Source organism: Camelus ferus, chromosome 1 (genome assembly GCF_009834535.1).
Source record: "Camelus ferus isolate YT-003-E chromosome 1, BCGSAC_Cfer_1.0, whole genome shotgun sequence".
NCBI lineage: Eukaryota > Metazoa > Chordata > Mammalia > Artiodactyla > Camelidae > Camelus > Camelus ferus.
The window spans coordinates 23,054,438-23,076,321 of NC_045696.1; the positions used below are offsets into that span (position 1 = coordinate 23,054,438).

A 21,884-nucleotide genomic window follows, 5' to 3' on the forward strand; every position below is an offset into this window, starting at 1 on the left:
CGGCTAAAGTCATCTTTTTCTCTGGCTCTTAAAAAAAAAAAAAAAAAATAGGGCAGAGCTCACTATCTCACTTCATTCAAGGGTCTGCTGAGAAAGGTCTTCGCTTACCACTGCCCGGAGATGACATCCCTCCCTCACCTTTCCATCTTCTTCTTTTGTTTTATTTTTCATTGCATTTTTTAACTACCCAACATATTATATATTTATTTGCTAAAATGTTTGTTATCCCCCTTTTTATTCCTTGTTATTTCCCTTTTTAGAATGTAAGCTAAACAAATATGTTGCTGTAGCTGAAGGTCCATCCAACACATTTCATTTCCCCTTCACCCCACTTCAGATATCAATAAGGCTCCAAAGTTCTATGTGTGGCATTTCCTTTTTCTAAGAACATGTGTCTTGATGACAAAGATACTACATAGTCCTCTTCCCCCCTATTTTTTTTGCCCGGTTAATATCTATCCATCCTCCAAATTTCAACTGATGTGTTGCTTCCTCAGACAGGCTTCCGCACTACCCTGTTTATTTCTTTGTACTCCTTCTTCTCTGCAATTGTGACAGTTATCATTTCACTGTTGTTTGTGTGAATACTGAATAGTCTGCCTCTCTCTGCCACTAGACTGGAAGCTCTATGAGGTGGGGTCGATTCTGTGTTTGCTTATCATCCCTGACACGTTGCAAGTGCTCAGGAAATGTGGGGGAATGAATGGATTGAGCTGTAGCATCATTCAGACGAAATGATTCCTGTCTGAACTCCTGCACATGAAAACCCGGACTCACTAAGGCCAGGAATCAGTCATTTCCTTGGCCAGATTTCCCTTCTCCATTTTCCTACAAATGAAGTTGGTTTGCCTGGCTGACATGAACCGAGGATAAAAAGGGAACAATTTCTATTTGTCATACAGATATTTTTTCCCGCAATTTTTATTATACTTCTGGAGAGCCTCCCATTCATCTCTGTGAATTGGCCAGTGCACATACTGTTTCATATTTTAAGACAAACAATTTTATTTCAAAACATTCCAGATCTAGGAGTCACCAAATTATATTCAGACACCAAAGAGAAAACTACTTCGCGCTATTTACTGATGTTTCAGTGAATCAAGTGGAAAGATTTCATATTGCTGCCTCAGGACTCTCAAAAACCTTCCATGTGAAATATGAGACCCAGTTCCCTGAAGTTCCTGCTCAAAGCTCATGTATTATTGGATCAAATTACACAGCATTTGTATTTTGAAACTGAACCCTTTTTCCTCTGCCTCTATCTTCTCACATTTTCTCCAAACAATGTGTACATACACACCTACACAAACACACACACACACACCCCTGGATCAATAATTCAGACTCAGACACTTTCTAATTTTTCATCAACAATATGGAAATACTTAATCCTATGCCTATATTAGCATACAATCATTTGTTTAATTTTACAAAAAACACACAAGTAAAAGCTCAAAAAAACTTAAAATTTTTTGACTGAGGACTCTAAACATATATTGCTACATAAAAGTAGATTTCAACAGAAAATTTCTTCAGGCCACATAGAACCCTTATACCTACTTTCACTGAAGGCACAATTATGTCTTCAGTTTATGACTAAGAAGACCAGAAAAGTAATATAAATTATGTTATAAAAACGATCTTAAAAGTTTTATTAGATGTTCTGCAATCATATAAAGGGAAAACATGTTTTTGAGATGAATAAATAGTGCTTACATTGCACAGATCATCAATTCAATACGTATTCTTTTAAATATGGGCAAAGATAAATCAATATAAAGTATATATAACTTTGATATATAATGTATACTAACAATTCATGACAAAACCCCAGAATTTAGATATTTAGAAGCAATTTCCCAAAGTGTTTCTCTGAAGTCATTAACTCAGTCATTATTTAAACATACATTTTTATGGAAAATGTATTTAGTGTTTCTGGTATTTATCCAGATGTTTGAAACTCTAATTCCTATAGCAACCTGACAACATGGATTAATTATGTGAACTAGGGTGGACTGTATTGGGCTGGAGGGTCCATGGCAGAAGTTTGTGACTTTTGCTTTAAAGAAAGATGAAAACCTCTCCTACATATACCATTTTTCCCCCTTTGTGGCAATACTTTTGAAATTAATTAATTCACCTTATACAGCACTGTGCTAGGTTACGTGTTAGGTACTATTTAAGCTGTCCCCAAAGTGCAAAGAATAACAAAACTGTGTTTCTGTTTCTAGGCACCTATCATCTAGTGGGCTAGACAGTCACATAATTGGAAAAATGATAAGCGAGAGTAATAAGAGCAATGACAGACATTGACAGAAGTACGCCCAGGATATCACAGGAACATGGGTTAGAGTCACATCGCTCACTGGAGTCAGGAGCTCTACAAGACAGGTAAGAATTAATGGGAGTCAGAATTGGCAAAAGGCTGGGGATGCGAAGAGAAAGCCTCCAGACAAAGAGTTCAGCAGAAGCAGAAGCCCTGAGAGAAGAAACAGCTTAGTGTCAGAAAGAAACGACTATCGCTGAAGTGTTACATAGAATATGAGACATGGAGTGGCTGGAGGTGAAACTGAGAACTTGACAAAGGCCAGGTCATGGATGAACTTGTGGCATACTAAGGGGTTGAATCCTAATCCATATGCCAAGTGAATTTACTCTTATCGCCAAATCTTACATGATGTAGCTGGTGGCTCAGTTTCTGTTTTGAGAAAGATTCTGAATGAATATTAGGATTTATTAAAATAGAATACTTTTGTTACTAAATTTTCCATAGATGCAAGGGAGTCGTGGCACTGATGCTGTATTTGCTATTCCCCTTACACAGAGTTGATACCTTTCAGGGTATGTGTGGGGCACCATGTTAAGAGTTTTATTTAACTGTAGATTGCTCAGGCAAGACTTGGAATGGAGAAACAAACTCAGAGGGTTTTGTGCAGTTCACAAGGAGAGCTGATGAGAGTCCTAACCTGGAGCAGTGGGAATACACAGGGAGAGGAAGGAAGGTTTCAAGAAAAGTTTAGAAGGCTGTATTAGGAGGAGTCAGATATGGGTGACAATGTTGAGGGAGGAGGCACAGATGACTCAAATTTTAGCTTGGAAAACTGGTTCATTCTGATGCCATCACCTTGGAGAGAAAGAGTAAGAGTAACAACAATTCAAAGAGGAAAACACTGAGATATGGCTTTGAGATTTAAGATACTGGTAGAGCCACCGAGAGAGCAGGGGATTTGTGGCTCAAGTGAGAACTCATTTTGTGGGAGATGAAAACTGGGGAAACTCCTACAGTAAGAATTGATATTACGGGAATCAGTTTGCTCACCTAGAAACACTGTGTAGAGTGTAGGGAGAAGAAATTCAAGGATGATAGAAAATAGTGCTCCTGGGGACTTAGAGGAGGAATGGTGAAAGATTAGAATGGAAAGAATGGGGAGAGTACAGAAGTTAACAGAATCTCAAACTGGGTGGTTGTCCAAGTCAAATGTGTGAAGAAGTCCAATAAAGAGCTACATATGCCCCTTGGATTTGCAACTAAGAGCCCACTAGGTGTTCACAGTAGCAGAGTAGTTTCAGCAGCATTATAAAGGCAGAAATTATTTCTTAAATTAACTTTAAAGCTTTCCGTATGTTTATTCAATAAATGAAAGCAAGGTTATGATTTCTTCCTTGTACATATAAGATACAAATAAAATATTAATTTGAAAATAGGCCATGCCCATACTATTTTAAATATACAGAGGATGAATTACATTTTAATTAAAATATGTATGAGCTTCAGGATGCCTATAGTCTAACAGGTTAGACACTAGATATAAAGGTGTTCTATAAGGAAAAACTATTTTACATTTATTTATTATTTACTTACTTATACATATGTTTATTTCATTATCATTGCCTTTTGCAAATATTTCTCTAAATTATTATTTCTCAAAGAAGCATACAGGGTTTATTAATACATATTACTTAAAAAGGATTCTTTTAAAATAGATTAGCAGTTGGAGATATTTTACATTATATGAAATTATCTTTGAAATATTATTTAAACATGTGCAAACAAATTAGGGCTTTGCTTTTGAGCAAGGTGTGAATCATAATTTAAAATGGGAAGTGGGAAGAAAAGCAGGGCAAGTTAAGTTAGTCTACTTCCCAGACTCATAGGGTGGCAGGTCCTTGTCCTAATGAATGGAGTCTTTTAACATCATGTCCAATAGGGAACTCTCCAAATATTAGGGACCCTCATAGCATGACGGTGAGGAAAGGTCTTAGATCTGTGATTTCTAATCCAGAAACTACACTGGGCTTACCTGGGAGTCTTTTCAAAATACACATGCCAAGCCTCCACTCCAGACCTACTGAGGCAGAATATCCAGGAATGGGTCCAAGGCAAGTGTGCTCTGAAAAGGCCCCTGGGGTGACTCCGATGCTGTACGTAGCTAAGAATCGCTGTCTTACTTACATGGGAGTGAGAATTGCTCAACCCACAGATTATGGCCTCCAGTCTTGATTTTGTCTACTTCAATAAAATGTCATGATGCAGACAGAATTACTCCTGAAGTTCCTCCATCCACCAGAAAAATGTAACTTCACCTGTACCAGAAAAGCTTCACGGTGGGCAACAGATTGTTATGGGTTTTCCATTTCTCCACCAGGGCATGGAGAGAGATCCTATGAGTGCCTCTGCCAGGTTTCAGCTCCTTTTTCTAAAACTTCAGTTTATGAGTCTATGTTTTTCAGTTAAACCAGAGTGTAAAGGGTGGTACACCCAGATTTAAAAAATTACAATTTTAAAAACTGAACTTGAGGTAATTGAATTTTGTTTATTATATCAGCTATTTAGATACATAATACAACTGTACAAACCATACACAAGCATAAAGTGGCACATTTTCAAAAATAAGAATATTGGATATAACATGAAGGTCTGATATTAAATGGTTAAAGTATTTAAACAGTTTGTTAATTATGCTTGTTTCTTACCTACACTCTCCCTTTTTCAGTTAATAGGATGGAACCTGAAATGAGTAGAGGGGAACACTCAGCTGCATGCCCCCTCCTCCCTCCCTTCCTTCCTCACTTACACTCCCATGTATGGCCAGACATCCCTCTGCCTTCAAAGAGGGCTACTACTGTACCCTTGGGAGTAGCAACTGACAAAATATGTGTGTATGGGTGTGTGTGCACGTGTGTGCATACTAGGGCATATTTTCCTTCATGATGAAGGAAAACTACAGTTCCAGTAAACACGGATGGAATGAACTGCTTAGAGTATATTATTAGAGAGAGAGACAGACAGACAGACAGGCAGACAGAGACAGAGAGAGAGAGCTTCTAATATGTTGGTGCTTTTGCTGATCCATAATATGTTTTAAATTTTCACAAGTGTAATCACTATCAGTCTTATTTTTACCAGGTATAATTCACAAACTGTTTAATTCTTTCTCCATTGCTAAAGAAGAACGGAAAATATTTATAATGTAGGCATCATTAGAAAGTAATGTTCCACTTTTCTGGTTGGATGCAAATGGCAGGAATAGATGGTTGTGCAGCTTTTTTGAAATAATCATCCTATTTCTGCTCCAGCATCTTACCCACGCCCCAAGAACTACAGCTCTAAGGAACTAAGTCCCTCTCAGAGTTATCTGTTCTTAACATACAAAATTGTCTAAGTCATTAAATGATTCTTCTTTGGTGCTCTTGATCTAGATCACAAATCTGAGAACTTGGAAAACAGAAATTAGCAAAGACAAAAATGATAGGCTGAGTATATTTTAGACTTCTTTGAAAAAAGAAAAGAGTTGGATTTACTTAAACATGTATAACATGTTCTTCAATGAGAACAGAACAAAAAGAAACTATATGAAATTTCAGGAGAAACAATTTAGATTTTACGTACAAAGTGATTGAGATTTGCAAATAGATTTTAAATATCTATAAGCCCATTCTCATTGGTTTTCTCTGTGGAACCATCCTCTTGCTTGCTTTGATTCCAGACTCACTAGCCTCCTTTCAGCTCCTACTTACTCTAAGCCCAGACCTTTGAATATGCTATTCACTTTTTCAGGTTGTTACTCACAACAAATTCATTTACCCTACCAATATTCATGAAATAGAGTTGATCCTCTGTAATCATGGGTACCACACCCATGGATTTAACTAACTGCATAGTATGCTCACGATTCTTGGTTGGTTGAATCCAGGGATGCAGCATCCGCCCATGCAGAACCCATGGATGTGGGGTGACTACGGGACCTGACCGTCCATGAATTTTGGTATCTGTGGTGGATCTTGGAACCAGTCCCCTGTGGATACTGAGGGATGCCTGTACCTATTATATGACAGACACATTTCTAGGCACTGGGGATATGTCAGTGTAAAAAAGAGAGCCACCTTTGCCATCATGGACTTGTATTATGTAAAGGGTGGTGGAATTACTTCATGATTTCTCAAACTTGGCACAGTGGACATTCAGACCCAGATAATTCTTTATTTTGGGGTCCTATACTATGTCTTGTAGGATGTTAGGTAGCATCCATGCCCTCTACCCATTAGATGCCAGTAGCACTCCTTCAGCTGTGACAACTCAAAAATTCTCCAGACATTGCCAGTTGTCTCCTGGGAGGAGCAAAATCACTCTCAGTTGAGAAGCACTGGGTTACTCAGTAGCAACTGTTACAGTTGTGACTTTATGTTTATTGTAGTAATTATTAGAATACTCTCTTCTCCCACAAAATGATACCTGTTCCTGCAGAACACACAGTATCTGTTTTTCTTGGACAATGACTAGTATACAGTAAGCACTAAATAAATACTTGTTAAGGGATGAATGATTAAACCAATACTCAGCTCTCTTAAATCTGAGTCAAACATTTTTATGTTGTTAGCTCTTTCTGCTTACCCTTCAGCCTACTCACTAAAACTGTATTGTAATTGCCTAACACTTTGGTCTGTCCCATCTCTCTCTCATCCACCATGTTGAACATTCCTTAAAGGCAGAGAATGTGTCTGATCCATCTTCATGTTCTCACTTCCTAACACAGTACTTGATGGAAAAATACCTAAAGAATGGACGGATGAATAGCAACCCTAATAATTTCTAAGTATCCAGCAAGGGGTAGGCATCAAGCTAGTTCATTTGTGTGACACATATCCCTTTTCTTCTTTACAAGAAATTTGGAAAGAAATGATATAACCTCTACTTTTATAGAGCAGGAACCTTAGAGATAAAATAACATGCCCTAGGCATAATGTGGTACAGTTAGAAGCTGAGCTTCTTAGGTCTCATGCTAAAACCCAGAGAATTACCCTGACTATACAGGTGGAAATTTCTTTGCTTTGTCTATGAGACCCAGTAAGTGATAGAGTTAGGAAATGGGAAATTTAAAATAACCCCATATTTTTCAATTCACAGATGAATATTATTTCAAATTACTATTTGGACCCAAGTAACTTAAGAAGAAATGAATAAATCATGTTGTGAGTAAGATGAGTTCCTAAACCTAGGTTTTTTTCGGGTGGCCAAAATTTCATTTGAAAACTAAATATACAGTGCATGGACACTGACAATGGAATGTCTATTTAGTCAAAATTAAATTTTTAGTCAAATTTATGTTTATTTAACTAATAATATATCTGCCATGTAACACTTTATTGTGGAATCAATGGTAAGTTTTAAATATAAAATGATTTTTAAATCTTAAGATATTCGATCCTCAACCTCTTCAAAAGACTTAGATTTTAAGAAATAACATGGTTTTGGAATACAGTGCTCAATAAACTATCAAAAAGCTCACACGTTACATTTCTAGTGACAGATTTTATAATTAGTTTATTTCTTTCTTATCTTTCCAACTTTTATTTATCTTCTTGTTTATTTAGTTTGTGGGGTTTTTTTTGGGGGGGGGAGGAAATTAGTTTTATTTATTTATTTGTTTATTTATTTATTTTAATGGAGGTACTGGGGATTGAACCCAGGACCTCCTGCATCCTAGGTATACACTCTACCACTGAGCTATACCCTCCCCTCTATAATTTGTTTAAATATGCCTTCACCTTTCCTCCAGCCACAGATTAAAATAATAAATTTATATATCAGACAAAATTTTAACCAACTTTATAAGAGGAGAAAAAAACTTCAGAAATGCAATTTCTGCCTACAGGAAATGTATTAAAAGGTAGAATTTAAAACATACTCACTCCTGACTATTTGAACATTAGAACAGAAGTATCATAGAACAAAGCAGGTAATATTACAGTAATGCCAATGTCTCAAGTGTGGGCTTCACCATTTTTAGAGCAATCTCATTTACTTCGTGCAGAACCCTCACAATTCTAAAAGATAGGTTTGGTAACAATTATTACTTTACATATTGTTCTGAGAAATTGGAGATTTATATGATTTAAAACACATTTTCAAGTTTACTGAGAGGGTAAAAATGGACTAATTTAAAGCAATTCACACATGAATGTTGGTTCCAACCTAACATCCTGCTTACTCAGACAGATGATTATGTAGATGGTAACTAAGAAAAATGGGAAGACGTAAGGGCTATTAGGTTAACATTTTATCCAAGTTCCAGTCTAAAGGTGCTGTTGTATTTCCTTGGTATTTATTAATATTCTTTTTTCTTGAAATACATTTAATTCCATGACTGGTTTTAAAATTTCTAAATAATATTTGTTACTAATTTTTACAGGGTGTAAGTCTGGCAGTTTTCTTTGACAGAAATCAATTGACCCTACTGAAGAGTAACTCAGGCTTCCCTCCAGAAATGCCTTTATAGAACTAGTTTTCTAACTTAAGGTCATACCTACAGGGTATTATTTGTATCTTCTGAATGGAGGGTTTTTCTCATGTTATGATAGTAAAATTTACTGTAATCTACCCGTTGCTCCAGGTTCAGTCACTTTTTATTAAGTGATTATCTGCGCAAATTGTTTCAACTACTTTCATTGCTTGGAGCAGTGGTTTTCAACTTGCATCTGTTAAAAATGCACTGAAGGGCAAATTTATCTTGAGAGTTTTCTCTCATTAGAAAGTGGTGCCAGTATTGCCTAGTTACAAAGCCAGGACTTACGTAAGTTCCTGGTCTCTGAACTTCCAAAGGACTTCTTATACCTTGTCACTCATTTGGCATTCATGTACTTAAGACCATAAATTGGTTAACTTTTCAATGATTTAATATTATTTCTCAACATAACTATAAGCCATCATGTCTGAAACTTTGTTATATTTCCTTTCATCTTAACAAGACTCAAAGCTAATGAATATAGTTGGTGCTCAGTAAATATTTGTTAAGAAGATTAGCCAATTTGACCATAAACTGATTTAACCAAAATGAGCTTAAACCATCCCCACTTAAGATCAGAACCAGAATTAAAATGATCAAAGCACTGCACTGTTGCTGTAAGTGGGGTTCAATTTAATTCAAATCACTAAAACAAACCTAATAAATTCAGCTCAATTTCAAATAGATTGGAATCAAATAGTTATTTACTAAAACATACTACTTTAGGACATAAGAGAAACAGTGAGATGGAAAATGAAAGAGTCTGGGACGCTCACAACATCCAGTTCCCCCTGAACGTGCTTGGCAGCAACAATGGCAGGATGGAATTCCATCCAGGGCAATTCTATTCAAGGAAGAGCTCCCCACTAATATCCCTTTAATAGCCTTTGCAAAAATTATGAGAAAAATTATGTTTGATTTTCTTCTCACTCTAAATTCAAACAAAACACTTCTCTCTCTTTGTTCTCTTTTCTTGTTTGAGAAGGAAAATTAGGGGAAAATGTTGACAGAAAAAAAAAGATTTGAAGTCAGGAAAAAATAATTATTGTAACATTCTTTTAAGTTCTTGTGTTCCCTTAACTTGTTTACATGCATTCATGCATGTGCACAAACATGAAATATATTCATTTGATATATACACATACATATATATCATTGATACATATTTCATAAACATTGCCAAAATATTGGTTTGAATATTTGAGTTATAGGCTAGAAAAGTAGAAAATACAAGAATCTATTCAAAAGCATTTGAATACTATAAAAATGCCTTTTTATTGATGATTTAAATATCTAACATTCCCATCTCTCCATCTTCTCCAATAGCTGAACTACAGAAGCAGATATTATAAGAGAGTGCATAATCCCCAAATCTTGCATTTATCATGTACTTAATATACATTTACATTCTTTTTATGTGTTGATTAAATTATTATAAGAATTATTTTCCATTCCAACACTAAAAGGAAGCTAAATATGGAGAAAATGCAAGTTCTCCCCCCCAAAAAAAGCCCTGCTGAAATTAAATTTAGAGCTTAGACTAGCCAGTTAAACGCAAATAACTTATTAATATATAAATATCTAGATATAGATATCTAAACATCTAGATATGCTTTGTGTCCTGAGAACAATTACCTACACATAGGTTATATAATTGGTATACACTGAAATCAGCTACTTCTAGCATTTTGTTTTGTATTCTGAAAAAAATAAAAATAAAAGTATTATAAAACAGAAGTCCCTGGAAGAGATTACATTGGTTACTTGGTTCAAACCCTTACTTTAGGAATGAAGGAACGGGGATCTAGACAGTTTAACTGACCTCTTTTTGAAACCTGAAATATCACCGTGGATTCCATTTCTACTAAGTGAGGAGTCTGGTTAGCAGTTCTTCAAATAGTGGCATTATTTACAGCATCCGTTTCACTGAAAGGGGTGTCTTTTGTCTGTTTGGTAACTTGTTTTGCAGAGTCATACAGTTTCACCGGCGCTCTCCCCTGATTGCAGTTCCTGCTTAGTTGCTGAGCCTGTCCTTCAACGGCTTTGCTCAAATGTTACTCCTTCTTAATTTATGGCTTCTTTGGTCATCCCAGCTGGAAGTGATCTTTACCTCCTCTGATCCACTACAGCAATTACCACATTTTGTCTTGTAATTCAACATGGCTTAGCGGAAGTGAATGGATGGATTCTGAAGTTAAGCAGATAGGGGTCAAATTTTGGTTTTGCTGCTTATAAGCAAACAAAATGTGGGCATGTCAGTCAGCTTCTCTGAGCCATAGTTATGGACAATTATAACTACATTAACTCTATTTGTTTTTACCCTTCCTGCAATATGGTAACCAAACATATTAATCAGCTAGAAAAGTTTAAAATCAGTATGTCATATACACTTTTCAAATATTTACTAAGTATCTTCAACATGCCAAATCCCAACTAGATTCCTTCAAAATTTGAAAGTCACATGGTCATTTATATAACTCTATTTCCAATCTTCCTAACTGGAATACTCACATCTTCTTAACAGGGACTAAAGAAAAAACTATATATTATTTTATATTCCATAGTACTACAGTACGTATTTGACAGATAGTTGAAAAAATGAATGAGAAATTAATTGATAATTACTCTTATTGGTAACTTGATTGACAAGTTGTCAGAAAATGTTACAAACTGATTAAGCGCTAAGAACGCATTCTACACAAGAATGAACTATTTTTATTACTAATGTTAATCTATCTAAAAATGAAAACTAGATTTGCTCTTTATATGCAATTAATGCATACCTTTGCACGAAGAAATATACATTTGATTCATTAATATATTTCATAGGAAATTTTATTAAGCGAAATAAAGCTTCTATTAACATTTCTACATGGCTTGAATGGTTGACAATATAAAGATATCTGAACCCTCTGCAAAAATTGTTAAATCAATGGGAGAAAACATGATTTCTACTTATTAAATACATCTATGATTTATTTTTTCATATCAGCATATTATAATTCCTTCAATACCCAAAGCCATCAAAGAACTAGGGCTAAATTACAAATGTCTGCCAAAGCATGGCACAATGGTTTGCATACTTAAATGCTTCAACACTCAAACCCTACAACTAGAAAGAAGTATGGTCAACACAAGCAAATTCATCTTTATTTTATTCTCCAAAAGGGTTAATGCTCAAAGAATCCTTTGTTTTATGACAAGTGTAATGTGAGGACCCTCAGAATCCTGATTTATCATTGCTCCTTTTTTTTTTCTCTTTCTTTCCTTGTGTAATTTTTAAGTGCTTGCGATCCACATTGGATAAAAAAGACATTTGAGGTTGAGAGCTGGGGAGGTTCAGGGTGGGAGGGAGAGGGCTATTTTGAATCTTGTGACAGTGAGGTTTCGTTCAACTAAGGAGCTCTCTGTGGGTTTCTGGCATTGTAAGTGTTTTGTCTGCTTGCAAGCGAGCAGCTGATGGATGGGGAAAATGTTCATTGATTTGTAGTGCCTGCACTGCAGCCAACCAGCACTAGAATGAGGTGGCACCATCATGAATCTCTCAACTATGCATATTTATATGCAGCTGCTGTACTTCTAAACCTCCAGTGAATACAAAGTACTTGTGTGGCCACCAGTTCACACAATGCGGTCCTGCCGCATGCTCTGATTTAACTACTGTATGGAAGAATAGACTTGGGGGGGCTCGGTGGGATACAGAATGGAGAGGTAAGCATGGAGAGAGAAAAGACCCCTGCACAATTCCTTTTTCTTAGATAGTCAAGAGAATGAAATGAATGTGGGAACAAGTAAGGAACATTGTAATAAATGCTTTACGTGCTTGAATCTCAAGTTGCAAAATTGATTAATGGAAATGAAATCCTTTTAAAGATGGTGTTTTCAGTGAGAAAGGCTTTGGGACTATATGATAATGATGTGGTTAAAATATGCTGGCACCATTGAAATCATCACAGCACTGAGCTGCATGCATGAGAAAGTCCCTCCCTTGGGTAAACCACAGCTTCATATAGAGAAAGAGATGAGATGCTACACTTGGGTAGCGGTAGGGAGGGGTGAGGAGGAAAGGAGAAATAAGAATCTTTAACAGCACTGGGAAGAAAATTTAAGTGAAGTGAAAATATGAGGTTATTTAAAAAAGACAGATGAAAGAGAATTCATTTTAGAATAGAAAATGGAGCAGGAGGGGTGGTTTAGAAGCATGAAAGCTATTGGGTGAGGTTGAGAGCCGAAAGCTTAGAAGAAACGAAGAAATATAATGTGAGCAGGAAAACAAATGAAAGGGATAAAAGAAACAGATAGGAATTGTCAGGTGAGAATCCTCTCTTACAAAAAACCCAAAATATTTATTTGAGATATGCACCCATATATTTAGAATTAGAGAGTGTACATAGTTTTATAAAAATGTCATTATTTTACTGGACTGCAAAATTTCAGGCACAGTAAATTTGTAAGGCTGGAAATTTTTAGACTTGAATCAGTTATTTTCTTTTTCCCAGCATCAGAAACAAAGACTTGAAGAGACAAGAGAGGAATGGGGGAAATTGAAAATCACACAGAACCAACACCTACTAACTATGAAATCATTCTCATTCATAAAGTTCTGAAGACCAAATTCAGGTAAACACTACCGACAACAATAGTCCCACAGTGCATCTGACAGTTCATTTTATTATCAGATTAGGGCTCATCTCCAAGATAAACTGTATCAGAGCAACATCAAATGTAAAGTCAAATTCAGTATCTGGGTACTATTTGATTCCATTATCAAAAATAAGCTTTAGACTTTTCCACATAGAGTTAAAGCACTAATTCAGCCCAAATTACAGCTGCTCTTTTGACCAGTACATAAAATGGCCTTCTTCCAAATAATTCTCTTTGAGTGTTCTAGGCAGGGTGTCAAACCTTATCTCCCACGAGTCTAGAGAAGATGGATTGAACATTGAAAGTTATAATGCCAGAGCATATTCAATGTTGATATTATATTATAGCCATTTAACCTTCATTAAACATGTCCAGATTTTTAAAACAAAACACAAAACCTCAACATTGATCAGGAGTTTCTCTCGTCTGGCGTAGAAACGCCCTGCAATACAGTAATATTAGACTCTGGGTTAGCCATGTACTCCACCCAGTGGCTTGTCAGAGTAAAAATGCCTTTTATAAAGGCTAAATCTGACCTAATTTCCTTCTATTTTTCAGCCCTGAGTGTAGTAAAATGTTAGATAAATATATGAAATGTAACATGAACTTTACTCTTCATAATGACTAAGTAGGAAGGCACATTACCTGTTTTCAAAAAGATCATGTTTTCGAATTTTTCAATTAAAAACAAGCAAAATCTTTAATGCAGCTCTCATATAAGGATTATAAATTAGCTAGTGAGTGTGTGTGTATGTATACATGCATTGATAAGTCACTGTTTCTGGAGTCATATAAGAAAGCATTGATTTACACTAATAAATGATAAACAGCATTTTCCTGATGGAGAAACCAAATTGGAATGTTAAACAAGCAAATAAACAAAAAAGGCAAGGCAAACCACTGAATGACTTACTAGAATGCATAAAAAATGGGCTCCTCAGATTAACTAAAGTTCTGGTTAAATGTCTAACCAGAACATTTTTCCCAATCCTGCTGAAATATCTAAAATTCAGTTCATTCAAGCCCTTGTCCTACTTGGCAGTGAACAGAGGAGATATAATGAAATCTGTCTTTTGTGATTTACTTTATGATGATCAAAGATCACTAGTCATCAGAGATATTGTGACTTGGATAAATGATGTTCTGAGATTAGGTTTCCCCCAGGAAGTTACATTTTAAAAGTTTTGGTGGTCATTTGCTTCTTACAAAAATTGAGCAGAAATGAAAACTGAATTAGAGTTTAGATATCTAATCCTGGGTTGGAATTTTCCCCTATTAAGCATGGAGGCATGTAAAAGCCCATATTCCCATTTAACAGATGAAGGGAGAGTAGGAAAAAATGTTTCAAGCTATATGGCTAGCCAACATTTTAGAGCTTGAACAAAAATTAAGATAATATTAATGAGGTAAATACATGGTAGGAAGCAATTCTCGACTACATGAAAGGCAACTTATTATTCTTATCTTAAATTGCCATTAAAACAGATATTTGATATTAGGCAAGTCACAATGCTTTTGAACCAAAATTTCTTTACATATTAAAGAATGTACCACTAAAACTAATTAACATTACCAAGGAGGAAGAGGATTAATAATTCCTAACTTTGTTTACATAATGAACCTTTGAAGAATCTAATGAAATCCATGTAACACCTCCCTGGCAAATGTTCATATCTATAGACCCACAATGATTTTCATATAATTTTAAGATTTCAAGAATCTCCTGCCAGATCTATATGGAAATCATGAACTTCATCTAAAAAGCTGTGAATAATGGTTTATTAATTTGTATATCTCAACTAATAGACTAAGTCATTTATTTCTGTCCTCAAGTCTCAAGCAAGGTACCTGGCCCAGATCTGGTGGTACTCAATAAACTTAGGGCATATAAATGTTTTCTTAAAGTTTTTTTTTTTTTTGAAAAATTAAAGCTCTAAGCTAAGGACTTTAAAATCACAATTTTTCTGAATAACTTGAGTTACAATGAAAACTAGAAACCAGGAACCACATTAAACGTACTTAATTCAATGAACATTCAGACTTCCTTGTAGTAAAATTAGACAAAAAGAGAACATTGGGGAAAATAGTCATGGGTATGGAAATGTGAAGTAGGTGGCATCTTTACTGAACTTTATATTGTCATCTCTTTAGTTTTTATATAATGTGAACGCTTCACAATCTTCCCACTGGAAAAAATACTGTATAATTACTCCATCATCATCTCATATAATACAAAAGAGTTTTTCTTATGAAACACTTTTAATAAAAGGCAATGTAGAATGCTTACAGTCATTGTTCATTAAATAACTGCCTCATGTGATGCACATGACATTATCTGTAAGATCACATTTATAGCTACACCAGTGTGACTCTTATCAAATATTCAGTCCCATTCGCTATGGCAAAGTAGAAAACCAGATACAATCAAAGCCCATTACAAAGAGGCTCACAATTACTTTGGGCCCAGTTATACTCAGGGTCAAATGATGTCCCCAATTAGAGTATATTATCCTTACTATCATCCAGGAAGTCCAAAGAGTTGGGACTACTCTTGTAGCATTACGTCATGATTACATTGCATGACCACGGCAGGTTTTCAAAGATTTAGCTTAACTAAGGAGAGAAGACATTTGCAGAAATGGGTATAACTTACTGGAGAAGTCTAACCTTGGAGAGGTTACCTAATTTTCCTGAGAGTGGCGTCCGCTTATGCAAAATGTCCAAGAGAATAGTAGTTGTATAAATGTAAAGGGCATAGCAACATGCCTGGTACAAAGCAAATGTTGAAAATATGACAACGGTTAGCATCATCATTACAGTTATACCCCTAATTAGGTATGACCACAGCACATCTTAGATTGACTAAAAGTGTCCTTTCCTCGTCTGGTAAAATTAAAAACTCTCAAAAAAACTCTCTAACAGATACTGCTTATTATAAATCTGGAACATCTATTTACCAAACTAACTTTCAAGAATAATTCTTACATGACCAAATTTAGTTCAAAGGTGCTTAAAATCATATTTATTTTCTTCTTGCCTACAACGTTTGTTTTTAAAAAGAACCAATAGGGATAAAAGCCACTATCACGGGGTCTTTCCATGTGATTTAGTCCCTTAAATACAGTTTAAAATGTGTATAATATTATTATAACTACAGTGTCTGCCTTCTTTGAACCAGGATCTGATGACAATGATCTTAAATCAATAATTGTGCAAGTAGTTGTTTACTACTTGTAACCACTGAACAATATACCAGGGCATTTTTGACACATTCAAAACTCTGAAATAAGTGCAATTTTTTTTTGTTTGCATATATCACTGAAAGACATCTGTGCAACAGCAAAACATTTGTACTTCAATGATATTTAAATATTTATGGAGATGCATGATTACCTCTTAAGTGCAATAATTTTATTGATTCTCCTTTAGTCTTATTTATAGCAAAGAATTGTAATAAAATAGTGTTTGGACATTTCACATTTTCCTTCTAAAGATAAAAAGATCTTGTAGTTTTTCTTTCACTTAATACTAACATCTGTTATGTATATGACTCTCTTAGGGTATTTTTTATCTTCCAAATTGACATAAAAACTGACAAGATTTACTATACCTTCAATGAATTAAGGTGTTTCCATTGCATAAGAACAATTTTTGCTGATAATTCTTCCACAGAGTTGCTTTGGAAGAAATAGGAATACCATGAGAGGATGGGTTCAGGAAATAGAAACATTATCAGAGGTTATAAAATGACACACTGATAAACTCAAAATGTGCCCTGCTCCAGGGCAATAATAACTTGGTGATTTTTCAAATTAGTCAAATTCTCCTGACTTTTCCTTTGCCTCCAATAGCAGAAGGTGAGGAATCCGGAAATAAAGACAAAGTTGGCTCATAATGTGTTTATACACATTATGAAGGGAAATCAAAGGCTACATTTAAATCTAAGTTGAAAATTAGCCTTGTAGAGAAATCTTGGCCTGCGAAATGAAGGCAGGCTTGAACTTTCCCAGCCTCCAATCAACTCAGAGATTCACACTGACAGCCTGAGGCAGAGCATTCCCTAACTCTCTGTCTCTTATTCCACCTCTGAAAAAATAAGACGAACGCTTTCAGGCTTCGACTCCAGCTACAGCAGAATAATTTTGTAAAAAATGAATGTCCCTGTGCAATGTGTAAACACATAGTATCAATCTCAGAGGATATATGAATAACCTCTGAATTGCTACACTGCATCTATTTTGCAATCGAAGGAGATGATAAATAATTCACCTACCAGCTCAACAGAGAAACTACCAGCCAAATGCAATGTTGTCAGTAACATGACCTATTCTTTTCCTTTGCATTTTGTGGAAAATTGCAGAGATAAGATGCTTACTTTGTCAGTTTGGATGAGATTTTAGTCTAACAATTTTGCAACTGAGGCTCAGTTGAAATTGAGCCTGAGGCTTTATCAAAACAACTAAAACCTCAGAACAAAGACTTTTCAGAATACTGCCCCACCTGACATTATGAAGTGATGTTAGTTGTTCTGAAGTCTAGGAAAACCCCAAACGACTAGATCTTGGCTTCTGACTAATATTTCTGTTGCTTGAATGAACTCAATGGTCACAGTATTGTTGCATAATTTTCCAAATAATCTGTTTTCATGTCCCTTCTTTGTATTTTCCTTATTATTCACAATCTTTACTAAGTGCCCAGATATTTATGGTATACAAAAAATGTTTTTTGGTTTTTTTTTATTGTGAACAAATTTCTTAAGTAATCACATCCATCAGTTTTATTTACAATTGTTAGGTCAGATGTTAGTACAGTTCCTGACTTTTTTTTGGTCTGGGAAGAAAAGAGTAATAGACTTAAGGAAATGTTTATATTTTATCCAGGAGAGAGTCTTAATATTGCCTGTTGTCAACCTAAGTATATTTTAAATGGTTGAATATGTGTCATGATGCCAAAGGTCCCTGAAAAGGGACATTTACCAACAAAGCAATAAAGCAAGTTTGAATGTATCTGAATATATCAAAGTGAATGGGTGAGGAATTAAACATTGTTTAAGAGGAACACTTGCAAAATTAGAGGACTCCATCAGTGATTTCCCTGTATAGTTCAGGATTTTCTGCTTTGGGGTCTTGTCCATATCCAGATATACTGAACCAGAGTTCCTTTGGTAGGGCCTATGCATCTGCATGACAAGCTCTTAATATGAAGCACAGCCAAGTCTGGGAAATATGGCCACATTTCATGAAATGTCACTAGCTTAATAATCTAAAGTGTGCAGTGCTAAATATCACAATAAAAAAATTTTCTTTTTAAGACAAAGTGTTTCATAATAATATACATAGATAATTCTCATAGTATTACCTGATATAGAATTGGTACAGAATTCTTTCTGAGGCAGGATGGATGTGTTCTGAACTCTATCAAAGGGATTTATATAATTGAAGAATCAATAAAATCTTATTTTTTACACAGAACAAAAAGATAATTCCAATGCATCCTACCATTTCATTAAATGAGAAAGGTTTATGAATCATCCACAAAGTCAGGCAGCTGGAAGAGGTCTAATGAAATCACAACATTGCATTTGTGAAGCAAAATCTATAAGAGATGTAAGAAGAGAAAAATGCTAATAATACAAGGCTTTAATATGCCACTCTTAGTACAAGACAGAAGAAGTAAACGAGAAAATAAGAGAAGAGATAGAAGATCTAACCAACAGGGTAGATCGTATGCATGCATATTTAGCTCTACCCCTTGAAAATAGAGAATACATGTTCTTCTCAGGTGCCCACAGAATGTTCACAAAAATCCATCACATACTAAATTGCAAAGAAAATATCAGTAACTTCCATAAAGTGAAACTACTAGAAATAATACTCCATAATTATGAGGCAATAAAATAAGAAATTGTATATTTATATATATTTAAAGCCAACAAGGAAGCCGTTCCACTTGGATGTTAAAAAAAAAAAGCCAAAAAACTTTTAATTGAATAATTCAAATCAAAATGGCAGAATGAAAAAAAATACAACGATGAAAACACTACATATCAGATAAAGGAAAATCACTGCACCAAATACTTCAATAACAAAGAAAGAGCGAGGGAGGGAGGGTATAGCTCAGTGGTAGAGTGAGTGCTTAGCATGCACAAGGGCATGCTAACAAAGAAAGAATGCAAGTAAATGAATTCTTTTCTCAAAAAAACTGAAAACAGTAAATGCAAAATAAAAATAAAATATCATAAGGATGGAAATGATAAAAATAAAATAAGAAAATGATCAGAGACAATAGAAAAACAGTAGATCTAATTTATCAGTTAAAATCTTGCTTTTTTAAATAATAAAAGAGAAAAAAAGCATGAGCTAATCTGATCAAGAAAAAGCAGTAAGACTGTATAGTTAAGAAAATGATGCAAAGTAAGAAGTGACAAAAGGGAAATAACCACTGAAACCAAGGAAATTAAAAAAAAAAAAGCAAGTCGACTGTTTATACTACTACTCAGTAATGCATTCAAGATATAAGCCTGACAGAAATTAATTAGTGGCATGGAAACAGTTAAATAAGCAATACTATCTCTGTTTGCAGATAATATGATAGAATTCAGGGAAAATCTCAGAGAATCAACAATAAAGCTAACTCAAACAAAGAACCCAGTAAGTATCATGATAAATACTAACATATAAAAGCAAATAATCTTAGTATACCAATAAATAAAGGATATAAGAATGCAAAAAAGCCTATTTACAAGAAGAATAAAGAAGATTAAATACTTAGGAATTAATTTAACAAGTAATATGGAACATTTAAAATTTTTAAAAATACTCCTTAAAGACAGAAAAGTAGGTTTGAACAAATGAAAAAACATATCCTGTTCTTGACTAAGACAATGCAACATTAAAAAAATATGGTCTCTCTCTAAGTTAAATTATAAACTCAATAAAATCCAAATAAAAACACCAGCAAGCTATTTTATGGAGTTAGACAAGTTGATACTAAAGTTCATTTTAAAAGCATATATAAAAGAATAGCCAGGGAAGCACTAAAAACAAAAACCTACAAGAGGGAACTAGCCCTGCTCCATTAAAATACACCATGAAACTTCTACAACTAAAACACGTAATACTAGCACAAGGGTAGACAAATAATCCAGAAAAATGGAAGACAACAACCAGAAGCAGTCTAAAATTTGGCACATGTTGAAAGTGGCTTCTCAGATCTCTGGAGTAAAGATAAACTTCTTACAATAGGTGCTAGAACGACAGAGTAGACACTTGGAAATAGATAAAATTAAGTCCATATCTCATAGTATACACCAAAATAAACTCTAAATGAATTAGGGATCTAGATTTTAAAATGAAACCATATAAATACCTGAATAAATTTCTTTTTATAGCATGAATAATTTTCTCTTTATCCATGCATTAGGAAACAGCTTTCTAAATCAAATCAGTGACTCAAAACCCAGAAGCCAAAAAAGAAAAGGTTCTAAAAGTTCTCATCACAAGGGGAAAAAAGATTTGTAACTATATGTGTGACAGATATTAACTAAAATTACTATGGTAAACATTTTGCAATTATGTATGTGTCAAGTCCTCATGCTGTACATCTTAAACTTACACAGTATTGTATGTCAATTATATATCAATAGAACTAGAAGAAAAAAAGAGAATATTGGTAAATTTGAATAAATGAAAAAATCTAAAATTATGCAAGAGAATGTTTGAAAAGTCGAAAGACAACTCACAAACTGAGAGAAAACAGTCACAATACATACAACAAAGGGCCAACATCCATAGTACACCAAGAACGTTTTAAATCGGAGAATAAACACAAAAACATAAAAATTGGAAAAACATTTGAACCAGCAACTTTTAAAAAAAAGTATAAAAATAATCCCCAAATATATGAAAGTATTTGAGTTCAGTCATAATCAATGAAGTGCAAATTAAGACACCAAGTTACCACTTCTTATCTCAGACTGGCAAAAATTAGTGATGTAATGTTATGTTTATGATGGTAGAGGGAAACCAGCATTCCCAGGTACTACCTGTAGGAATAAAAATTAGTCCAACCCTTCTGGAGATATTGGTTAATACCTAACAAAACTGCATATGCAATCACCTATTGATTCAGCAACCCAACTTCTAAGACCCTATCCTCATTACACCTCCAACATTTAGAAAATACTTATGCACAAGTTTATTCTCGCCATATTGTTTTAGGTGCAAAATATTGGAAACAACCTAATGCTCATGCACAGGAAAGTCACTGAATGTATTATGTTAGAGCAACACCACAAAGTACTACATAGCTATAAAGAGAATGGAGATCTCTATGAACTGAGTTGGAGTGGTTTCCAGAAAAAATTCTTAAAGAAGCAAATTACAAAAAAGTATCAATAGTAGCTACTTCTCTTATAAGGAAAAAAAGGGGGGGGAGAAAATTAACATGTATCCCCTC

General features: G+C 34.6%; 1 protein-coding gene and 1 non-coding gene across 18 annotated transcripts in view; both read right to left on the reverse strand.

The window, feature by feature from the left end:
* LOC116662781 overlaps window positions 1-21,884 on the reverse strand; it is a 551,908-nt gene that overhangs the window by 150,011 nt on the left and 380,013 nt on the right. The gene's annotated exons all lie outside the window — the stretch shown is intronic.
* On the reverse strand, window positions 7,944-8,015 carry TRNAP-AGG. Its single transcript has one exon. It is a non-coding gene; the product is annotated as a tRNA-Pro (tRNA).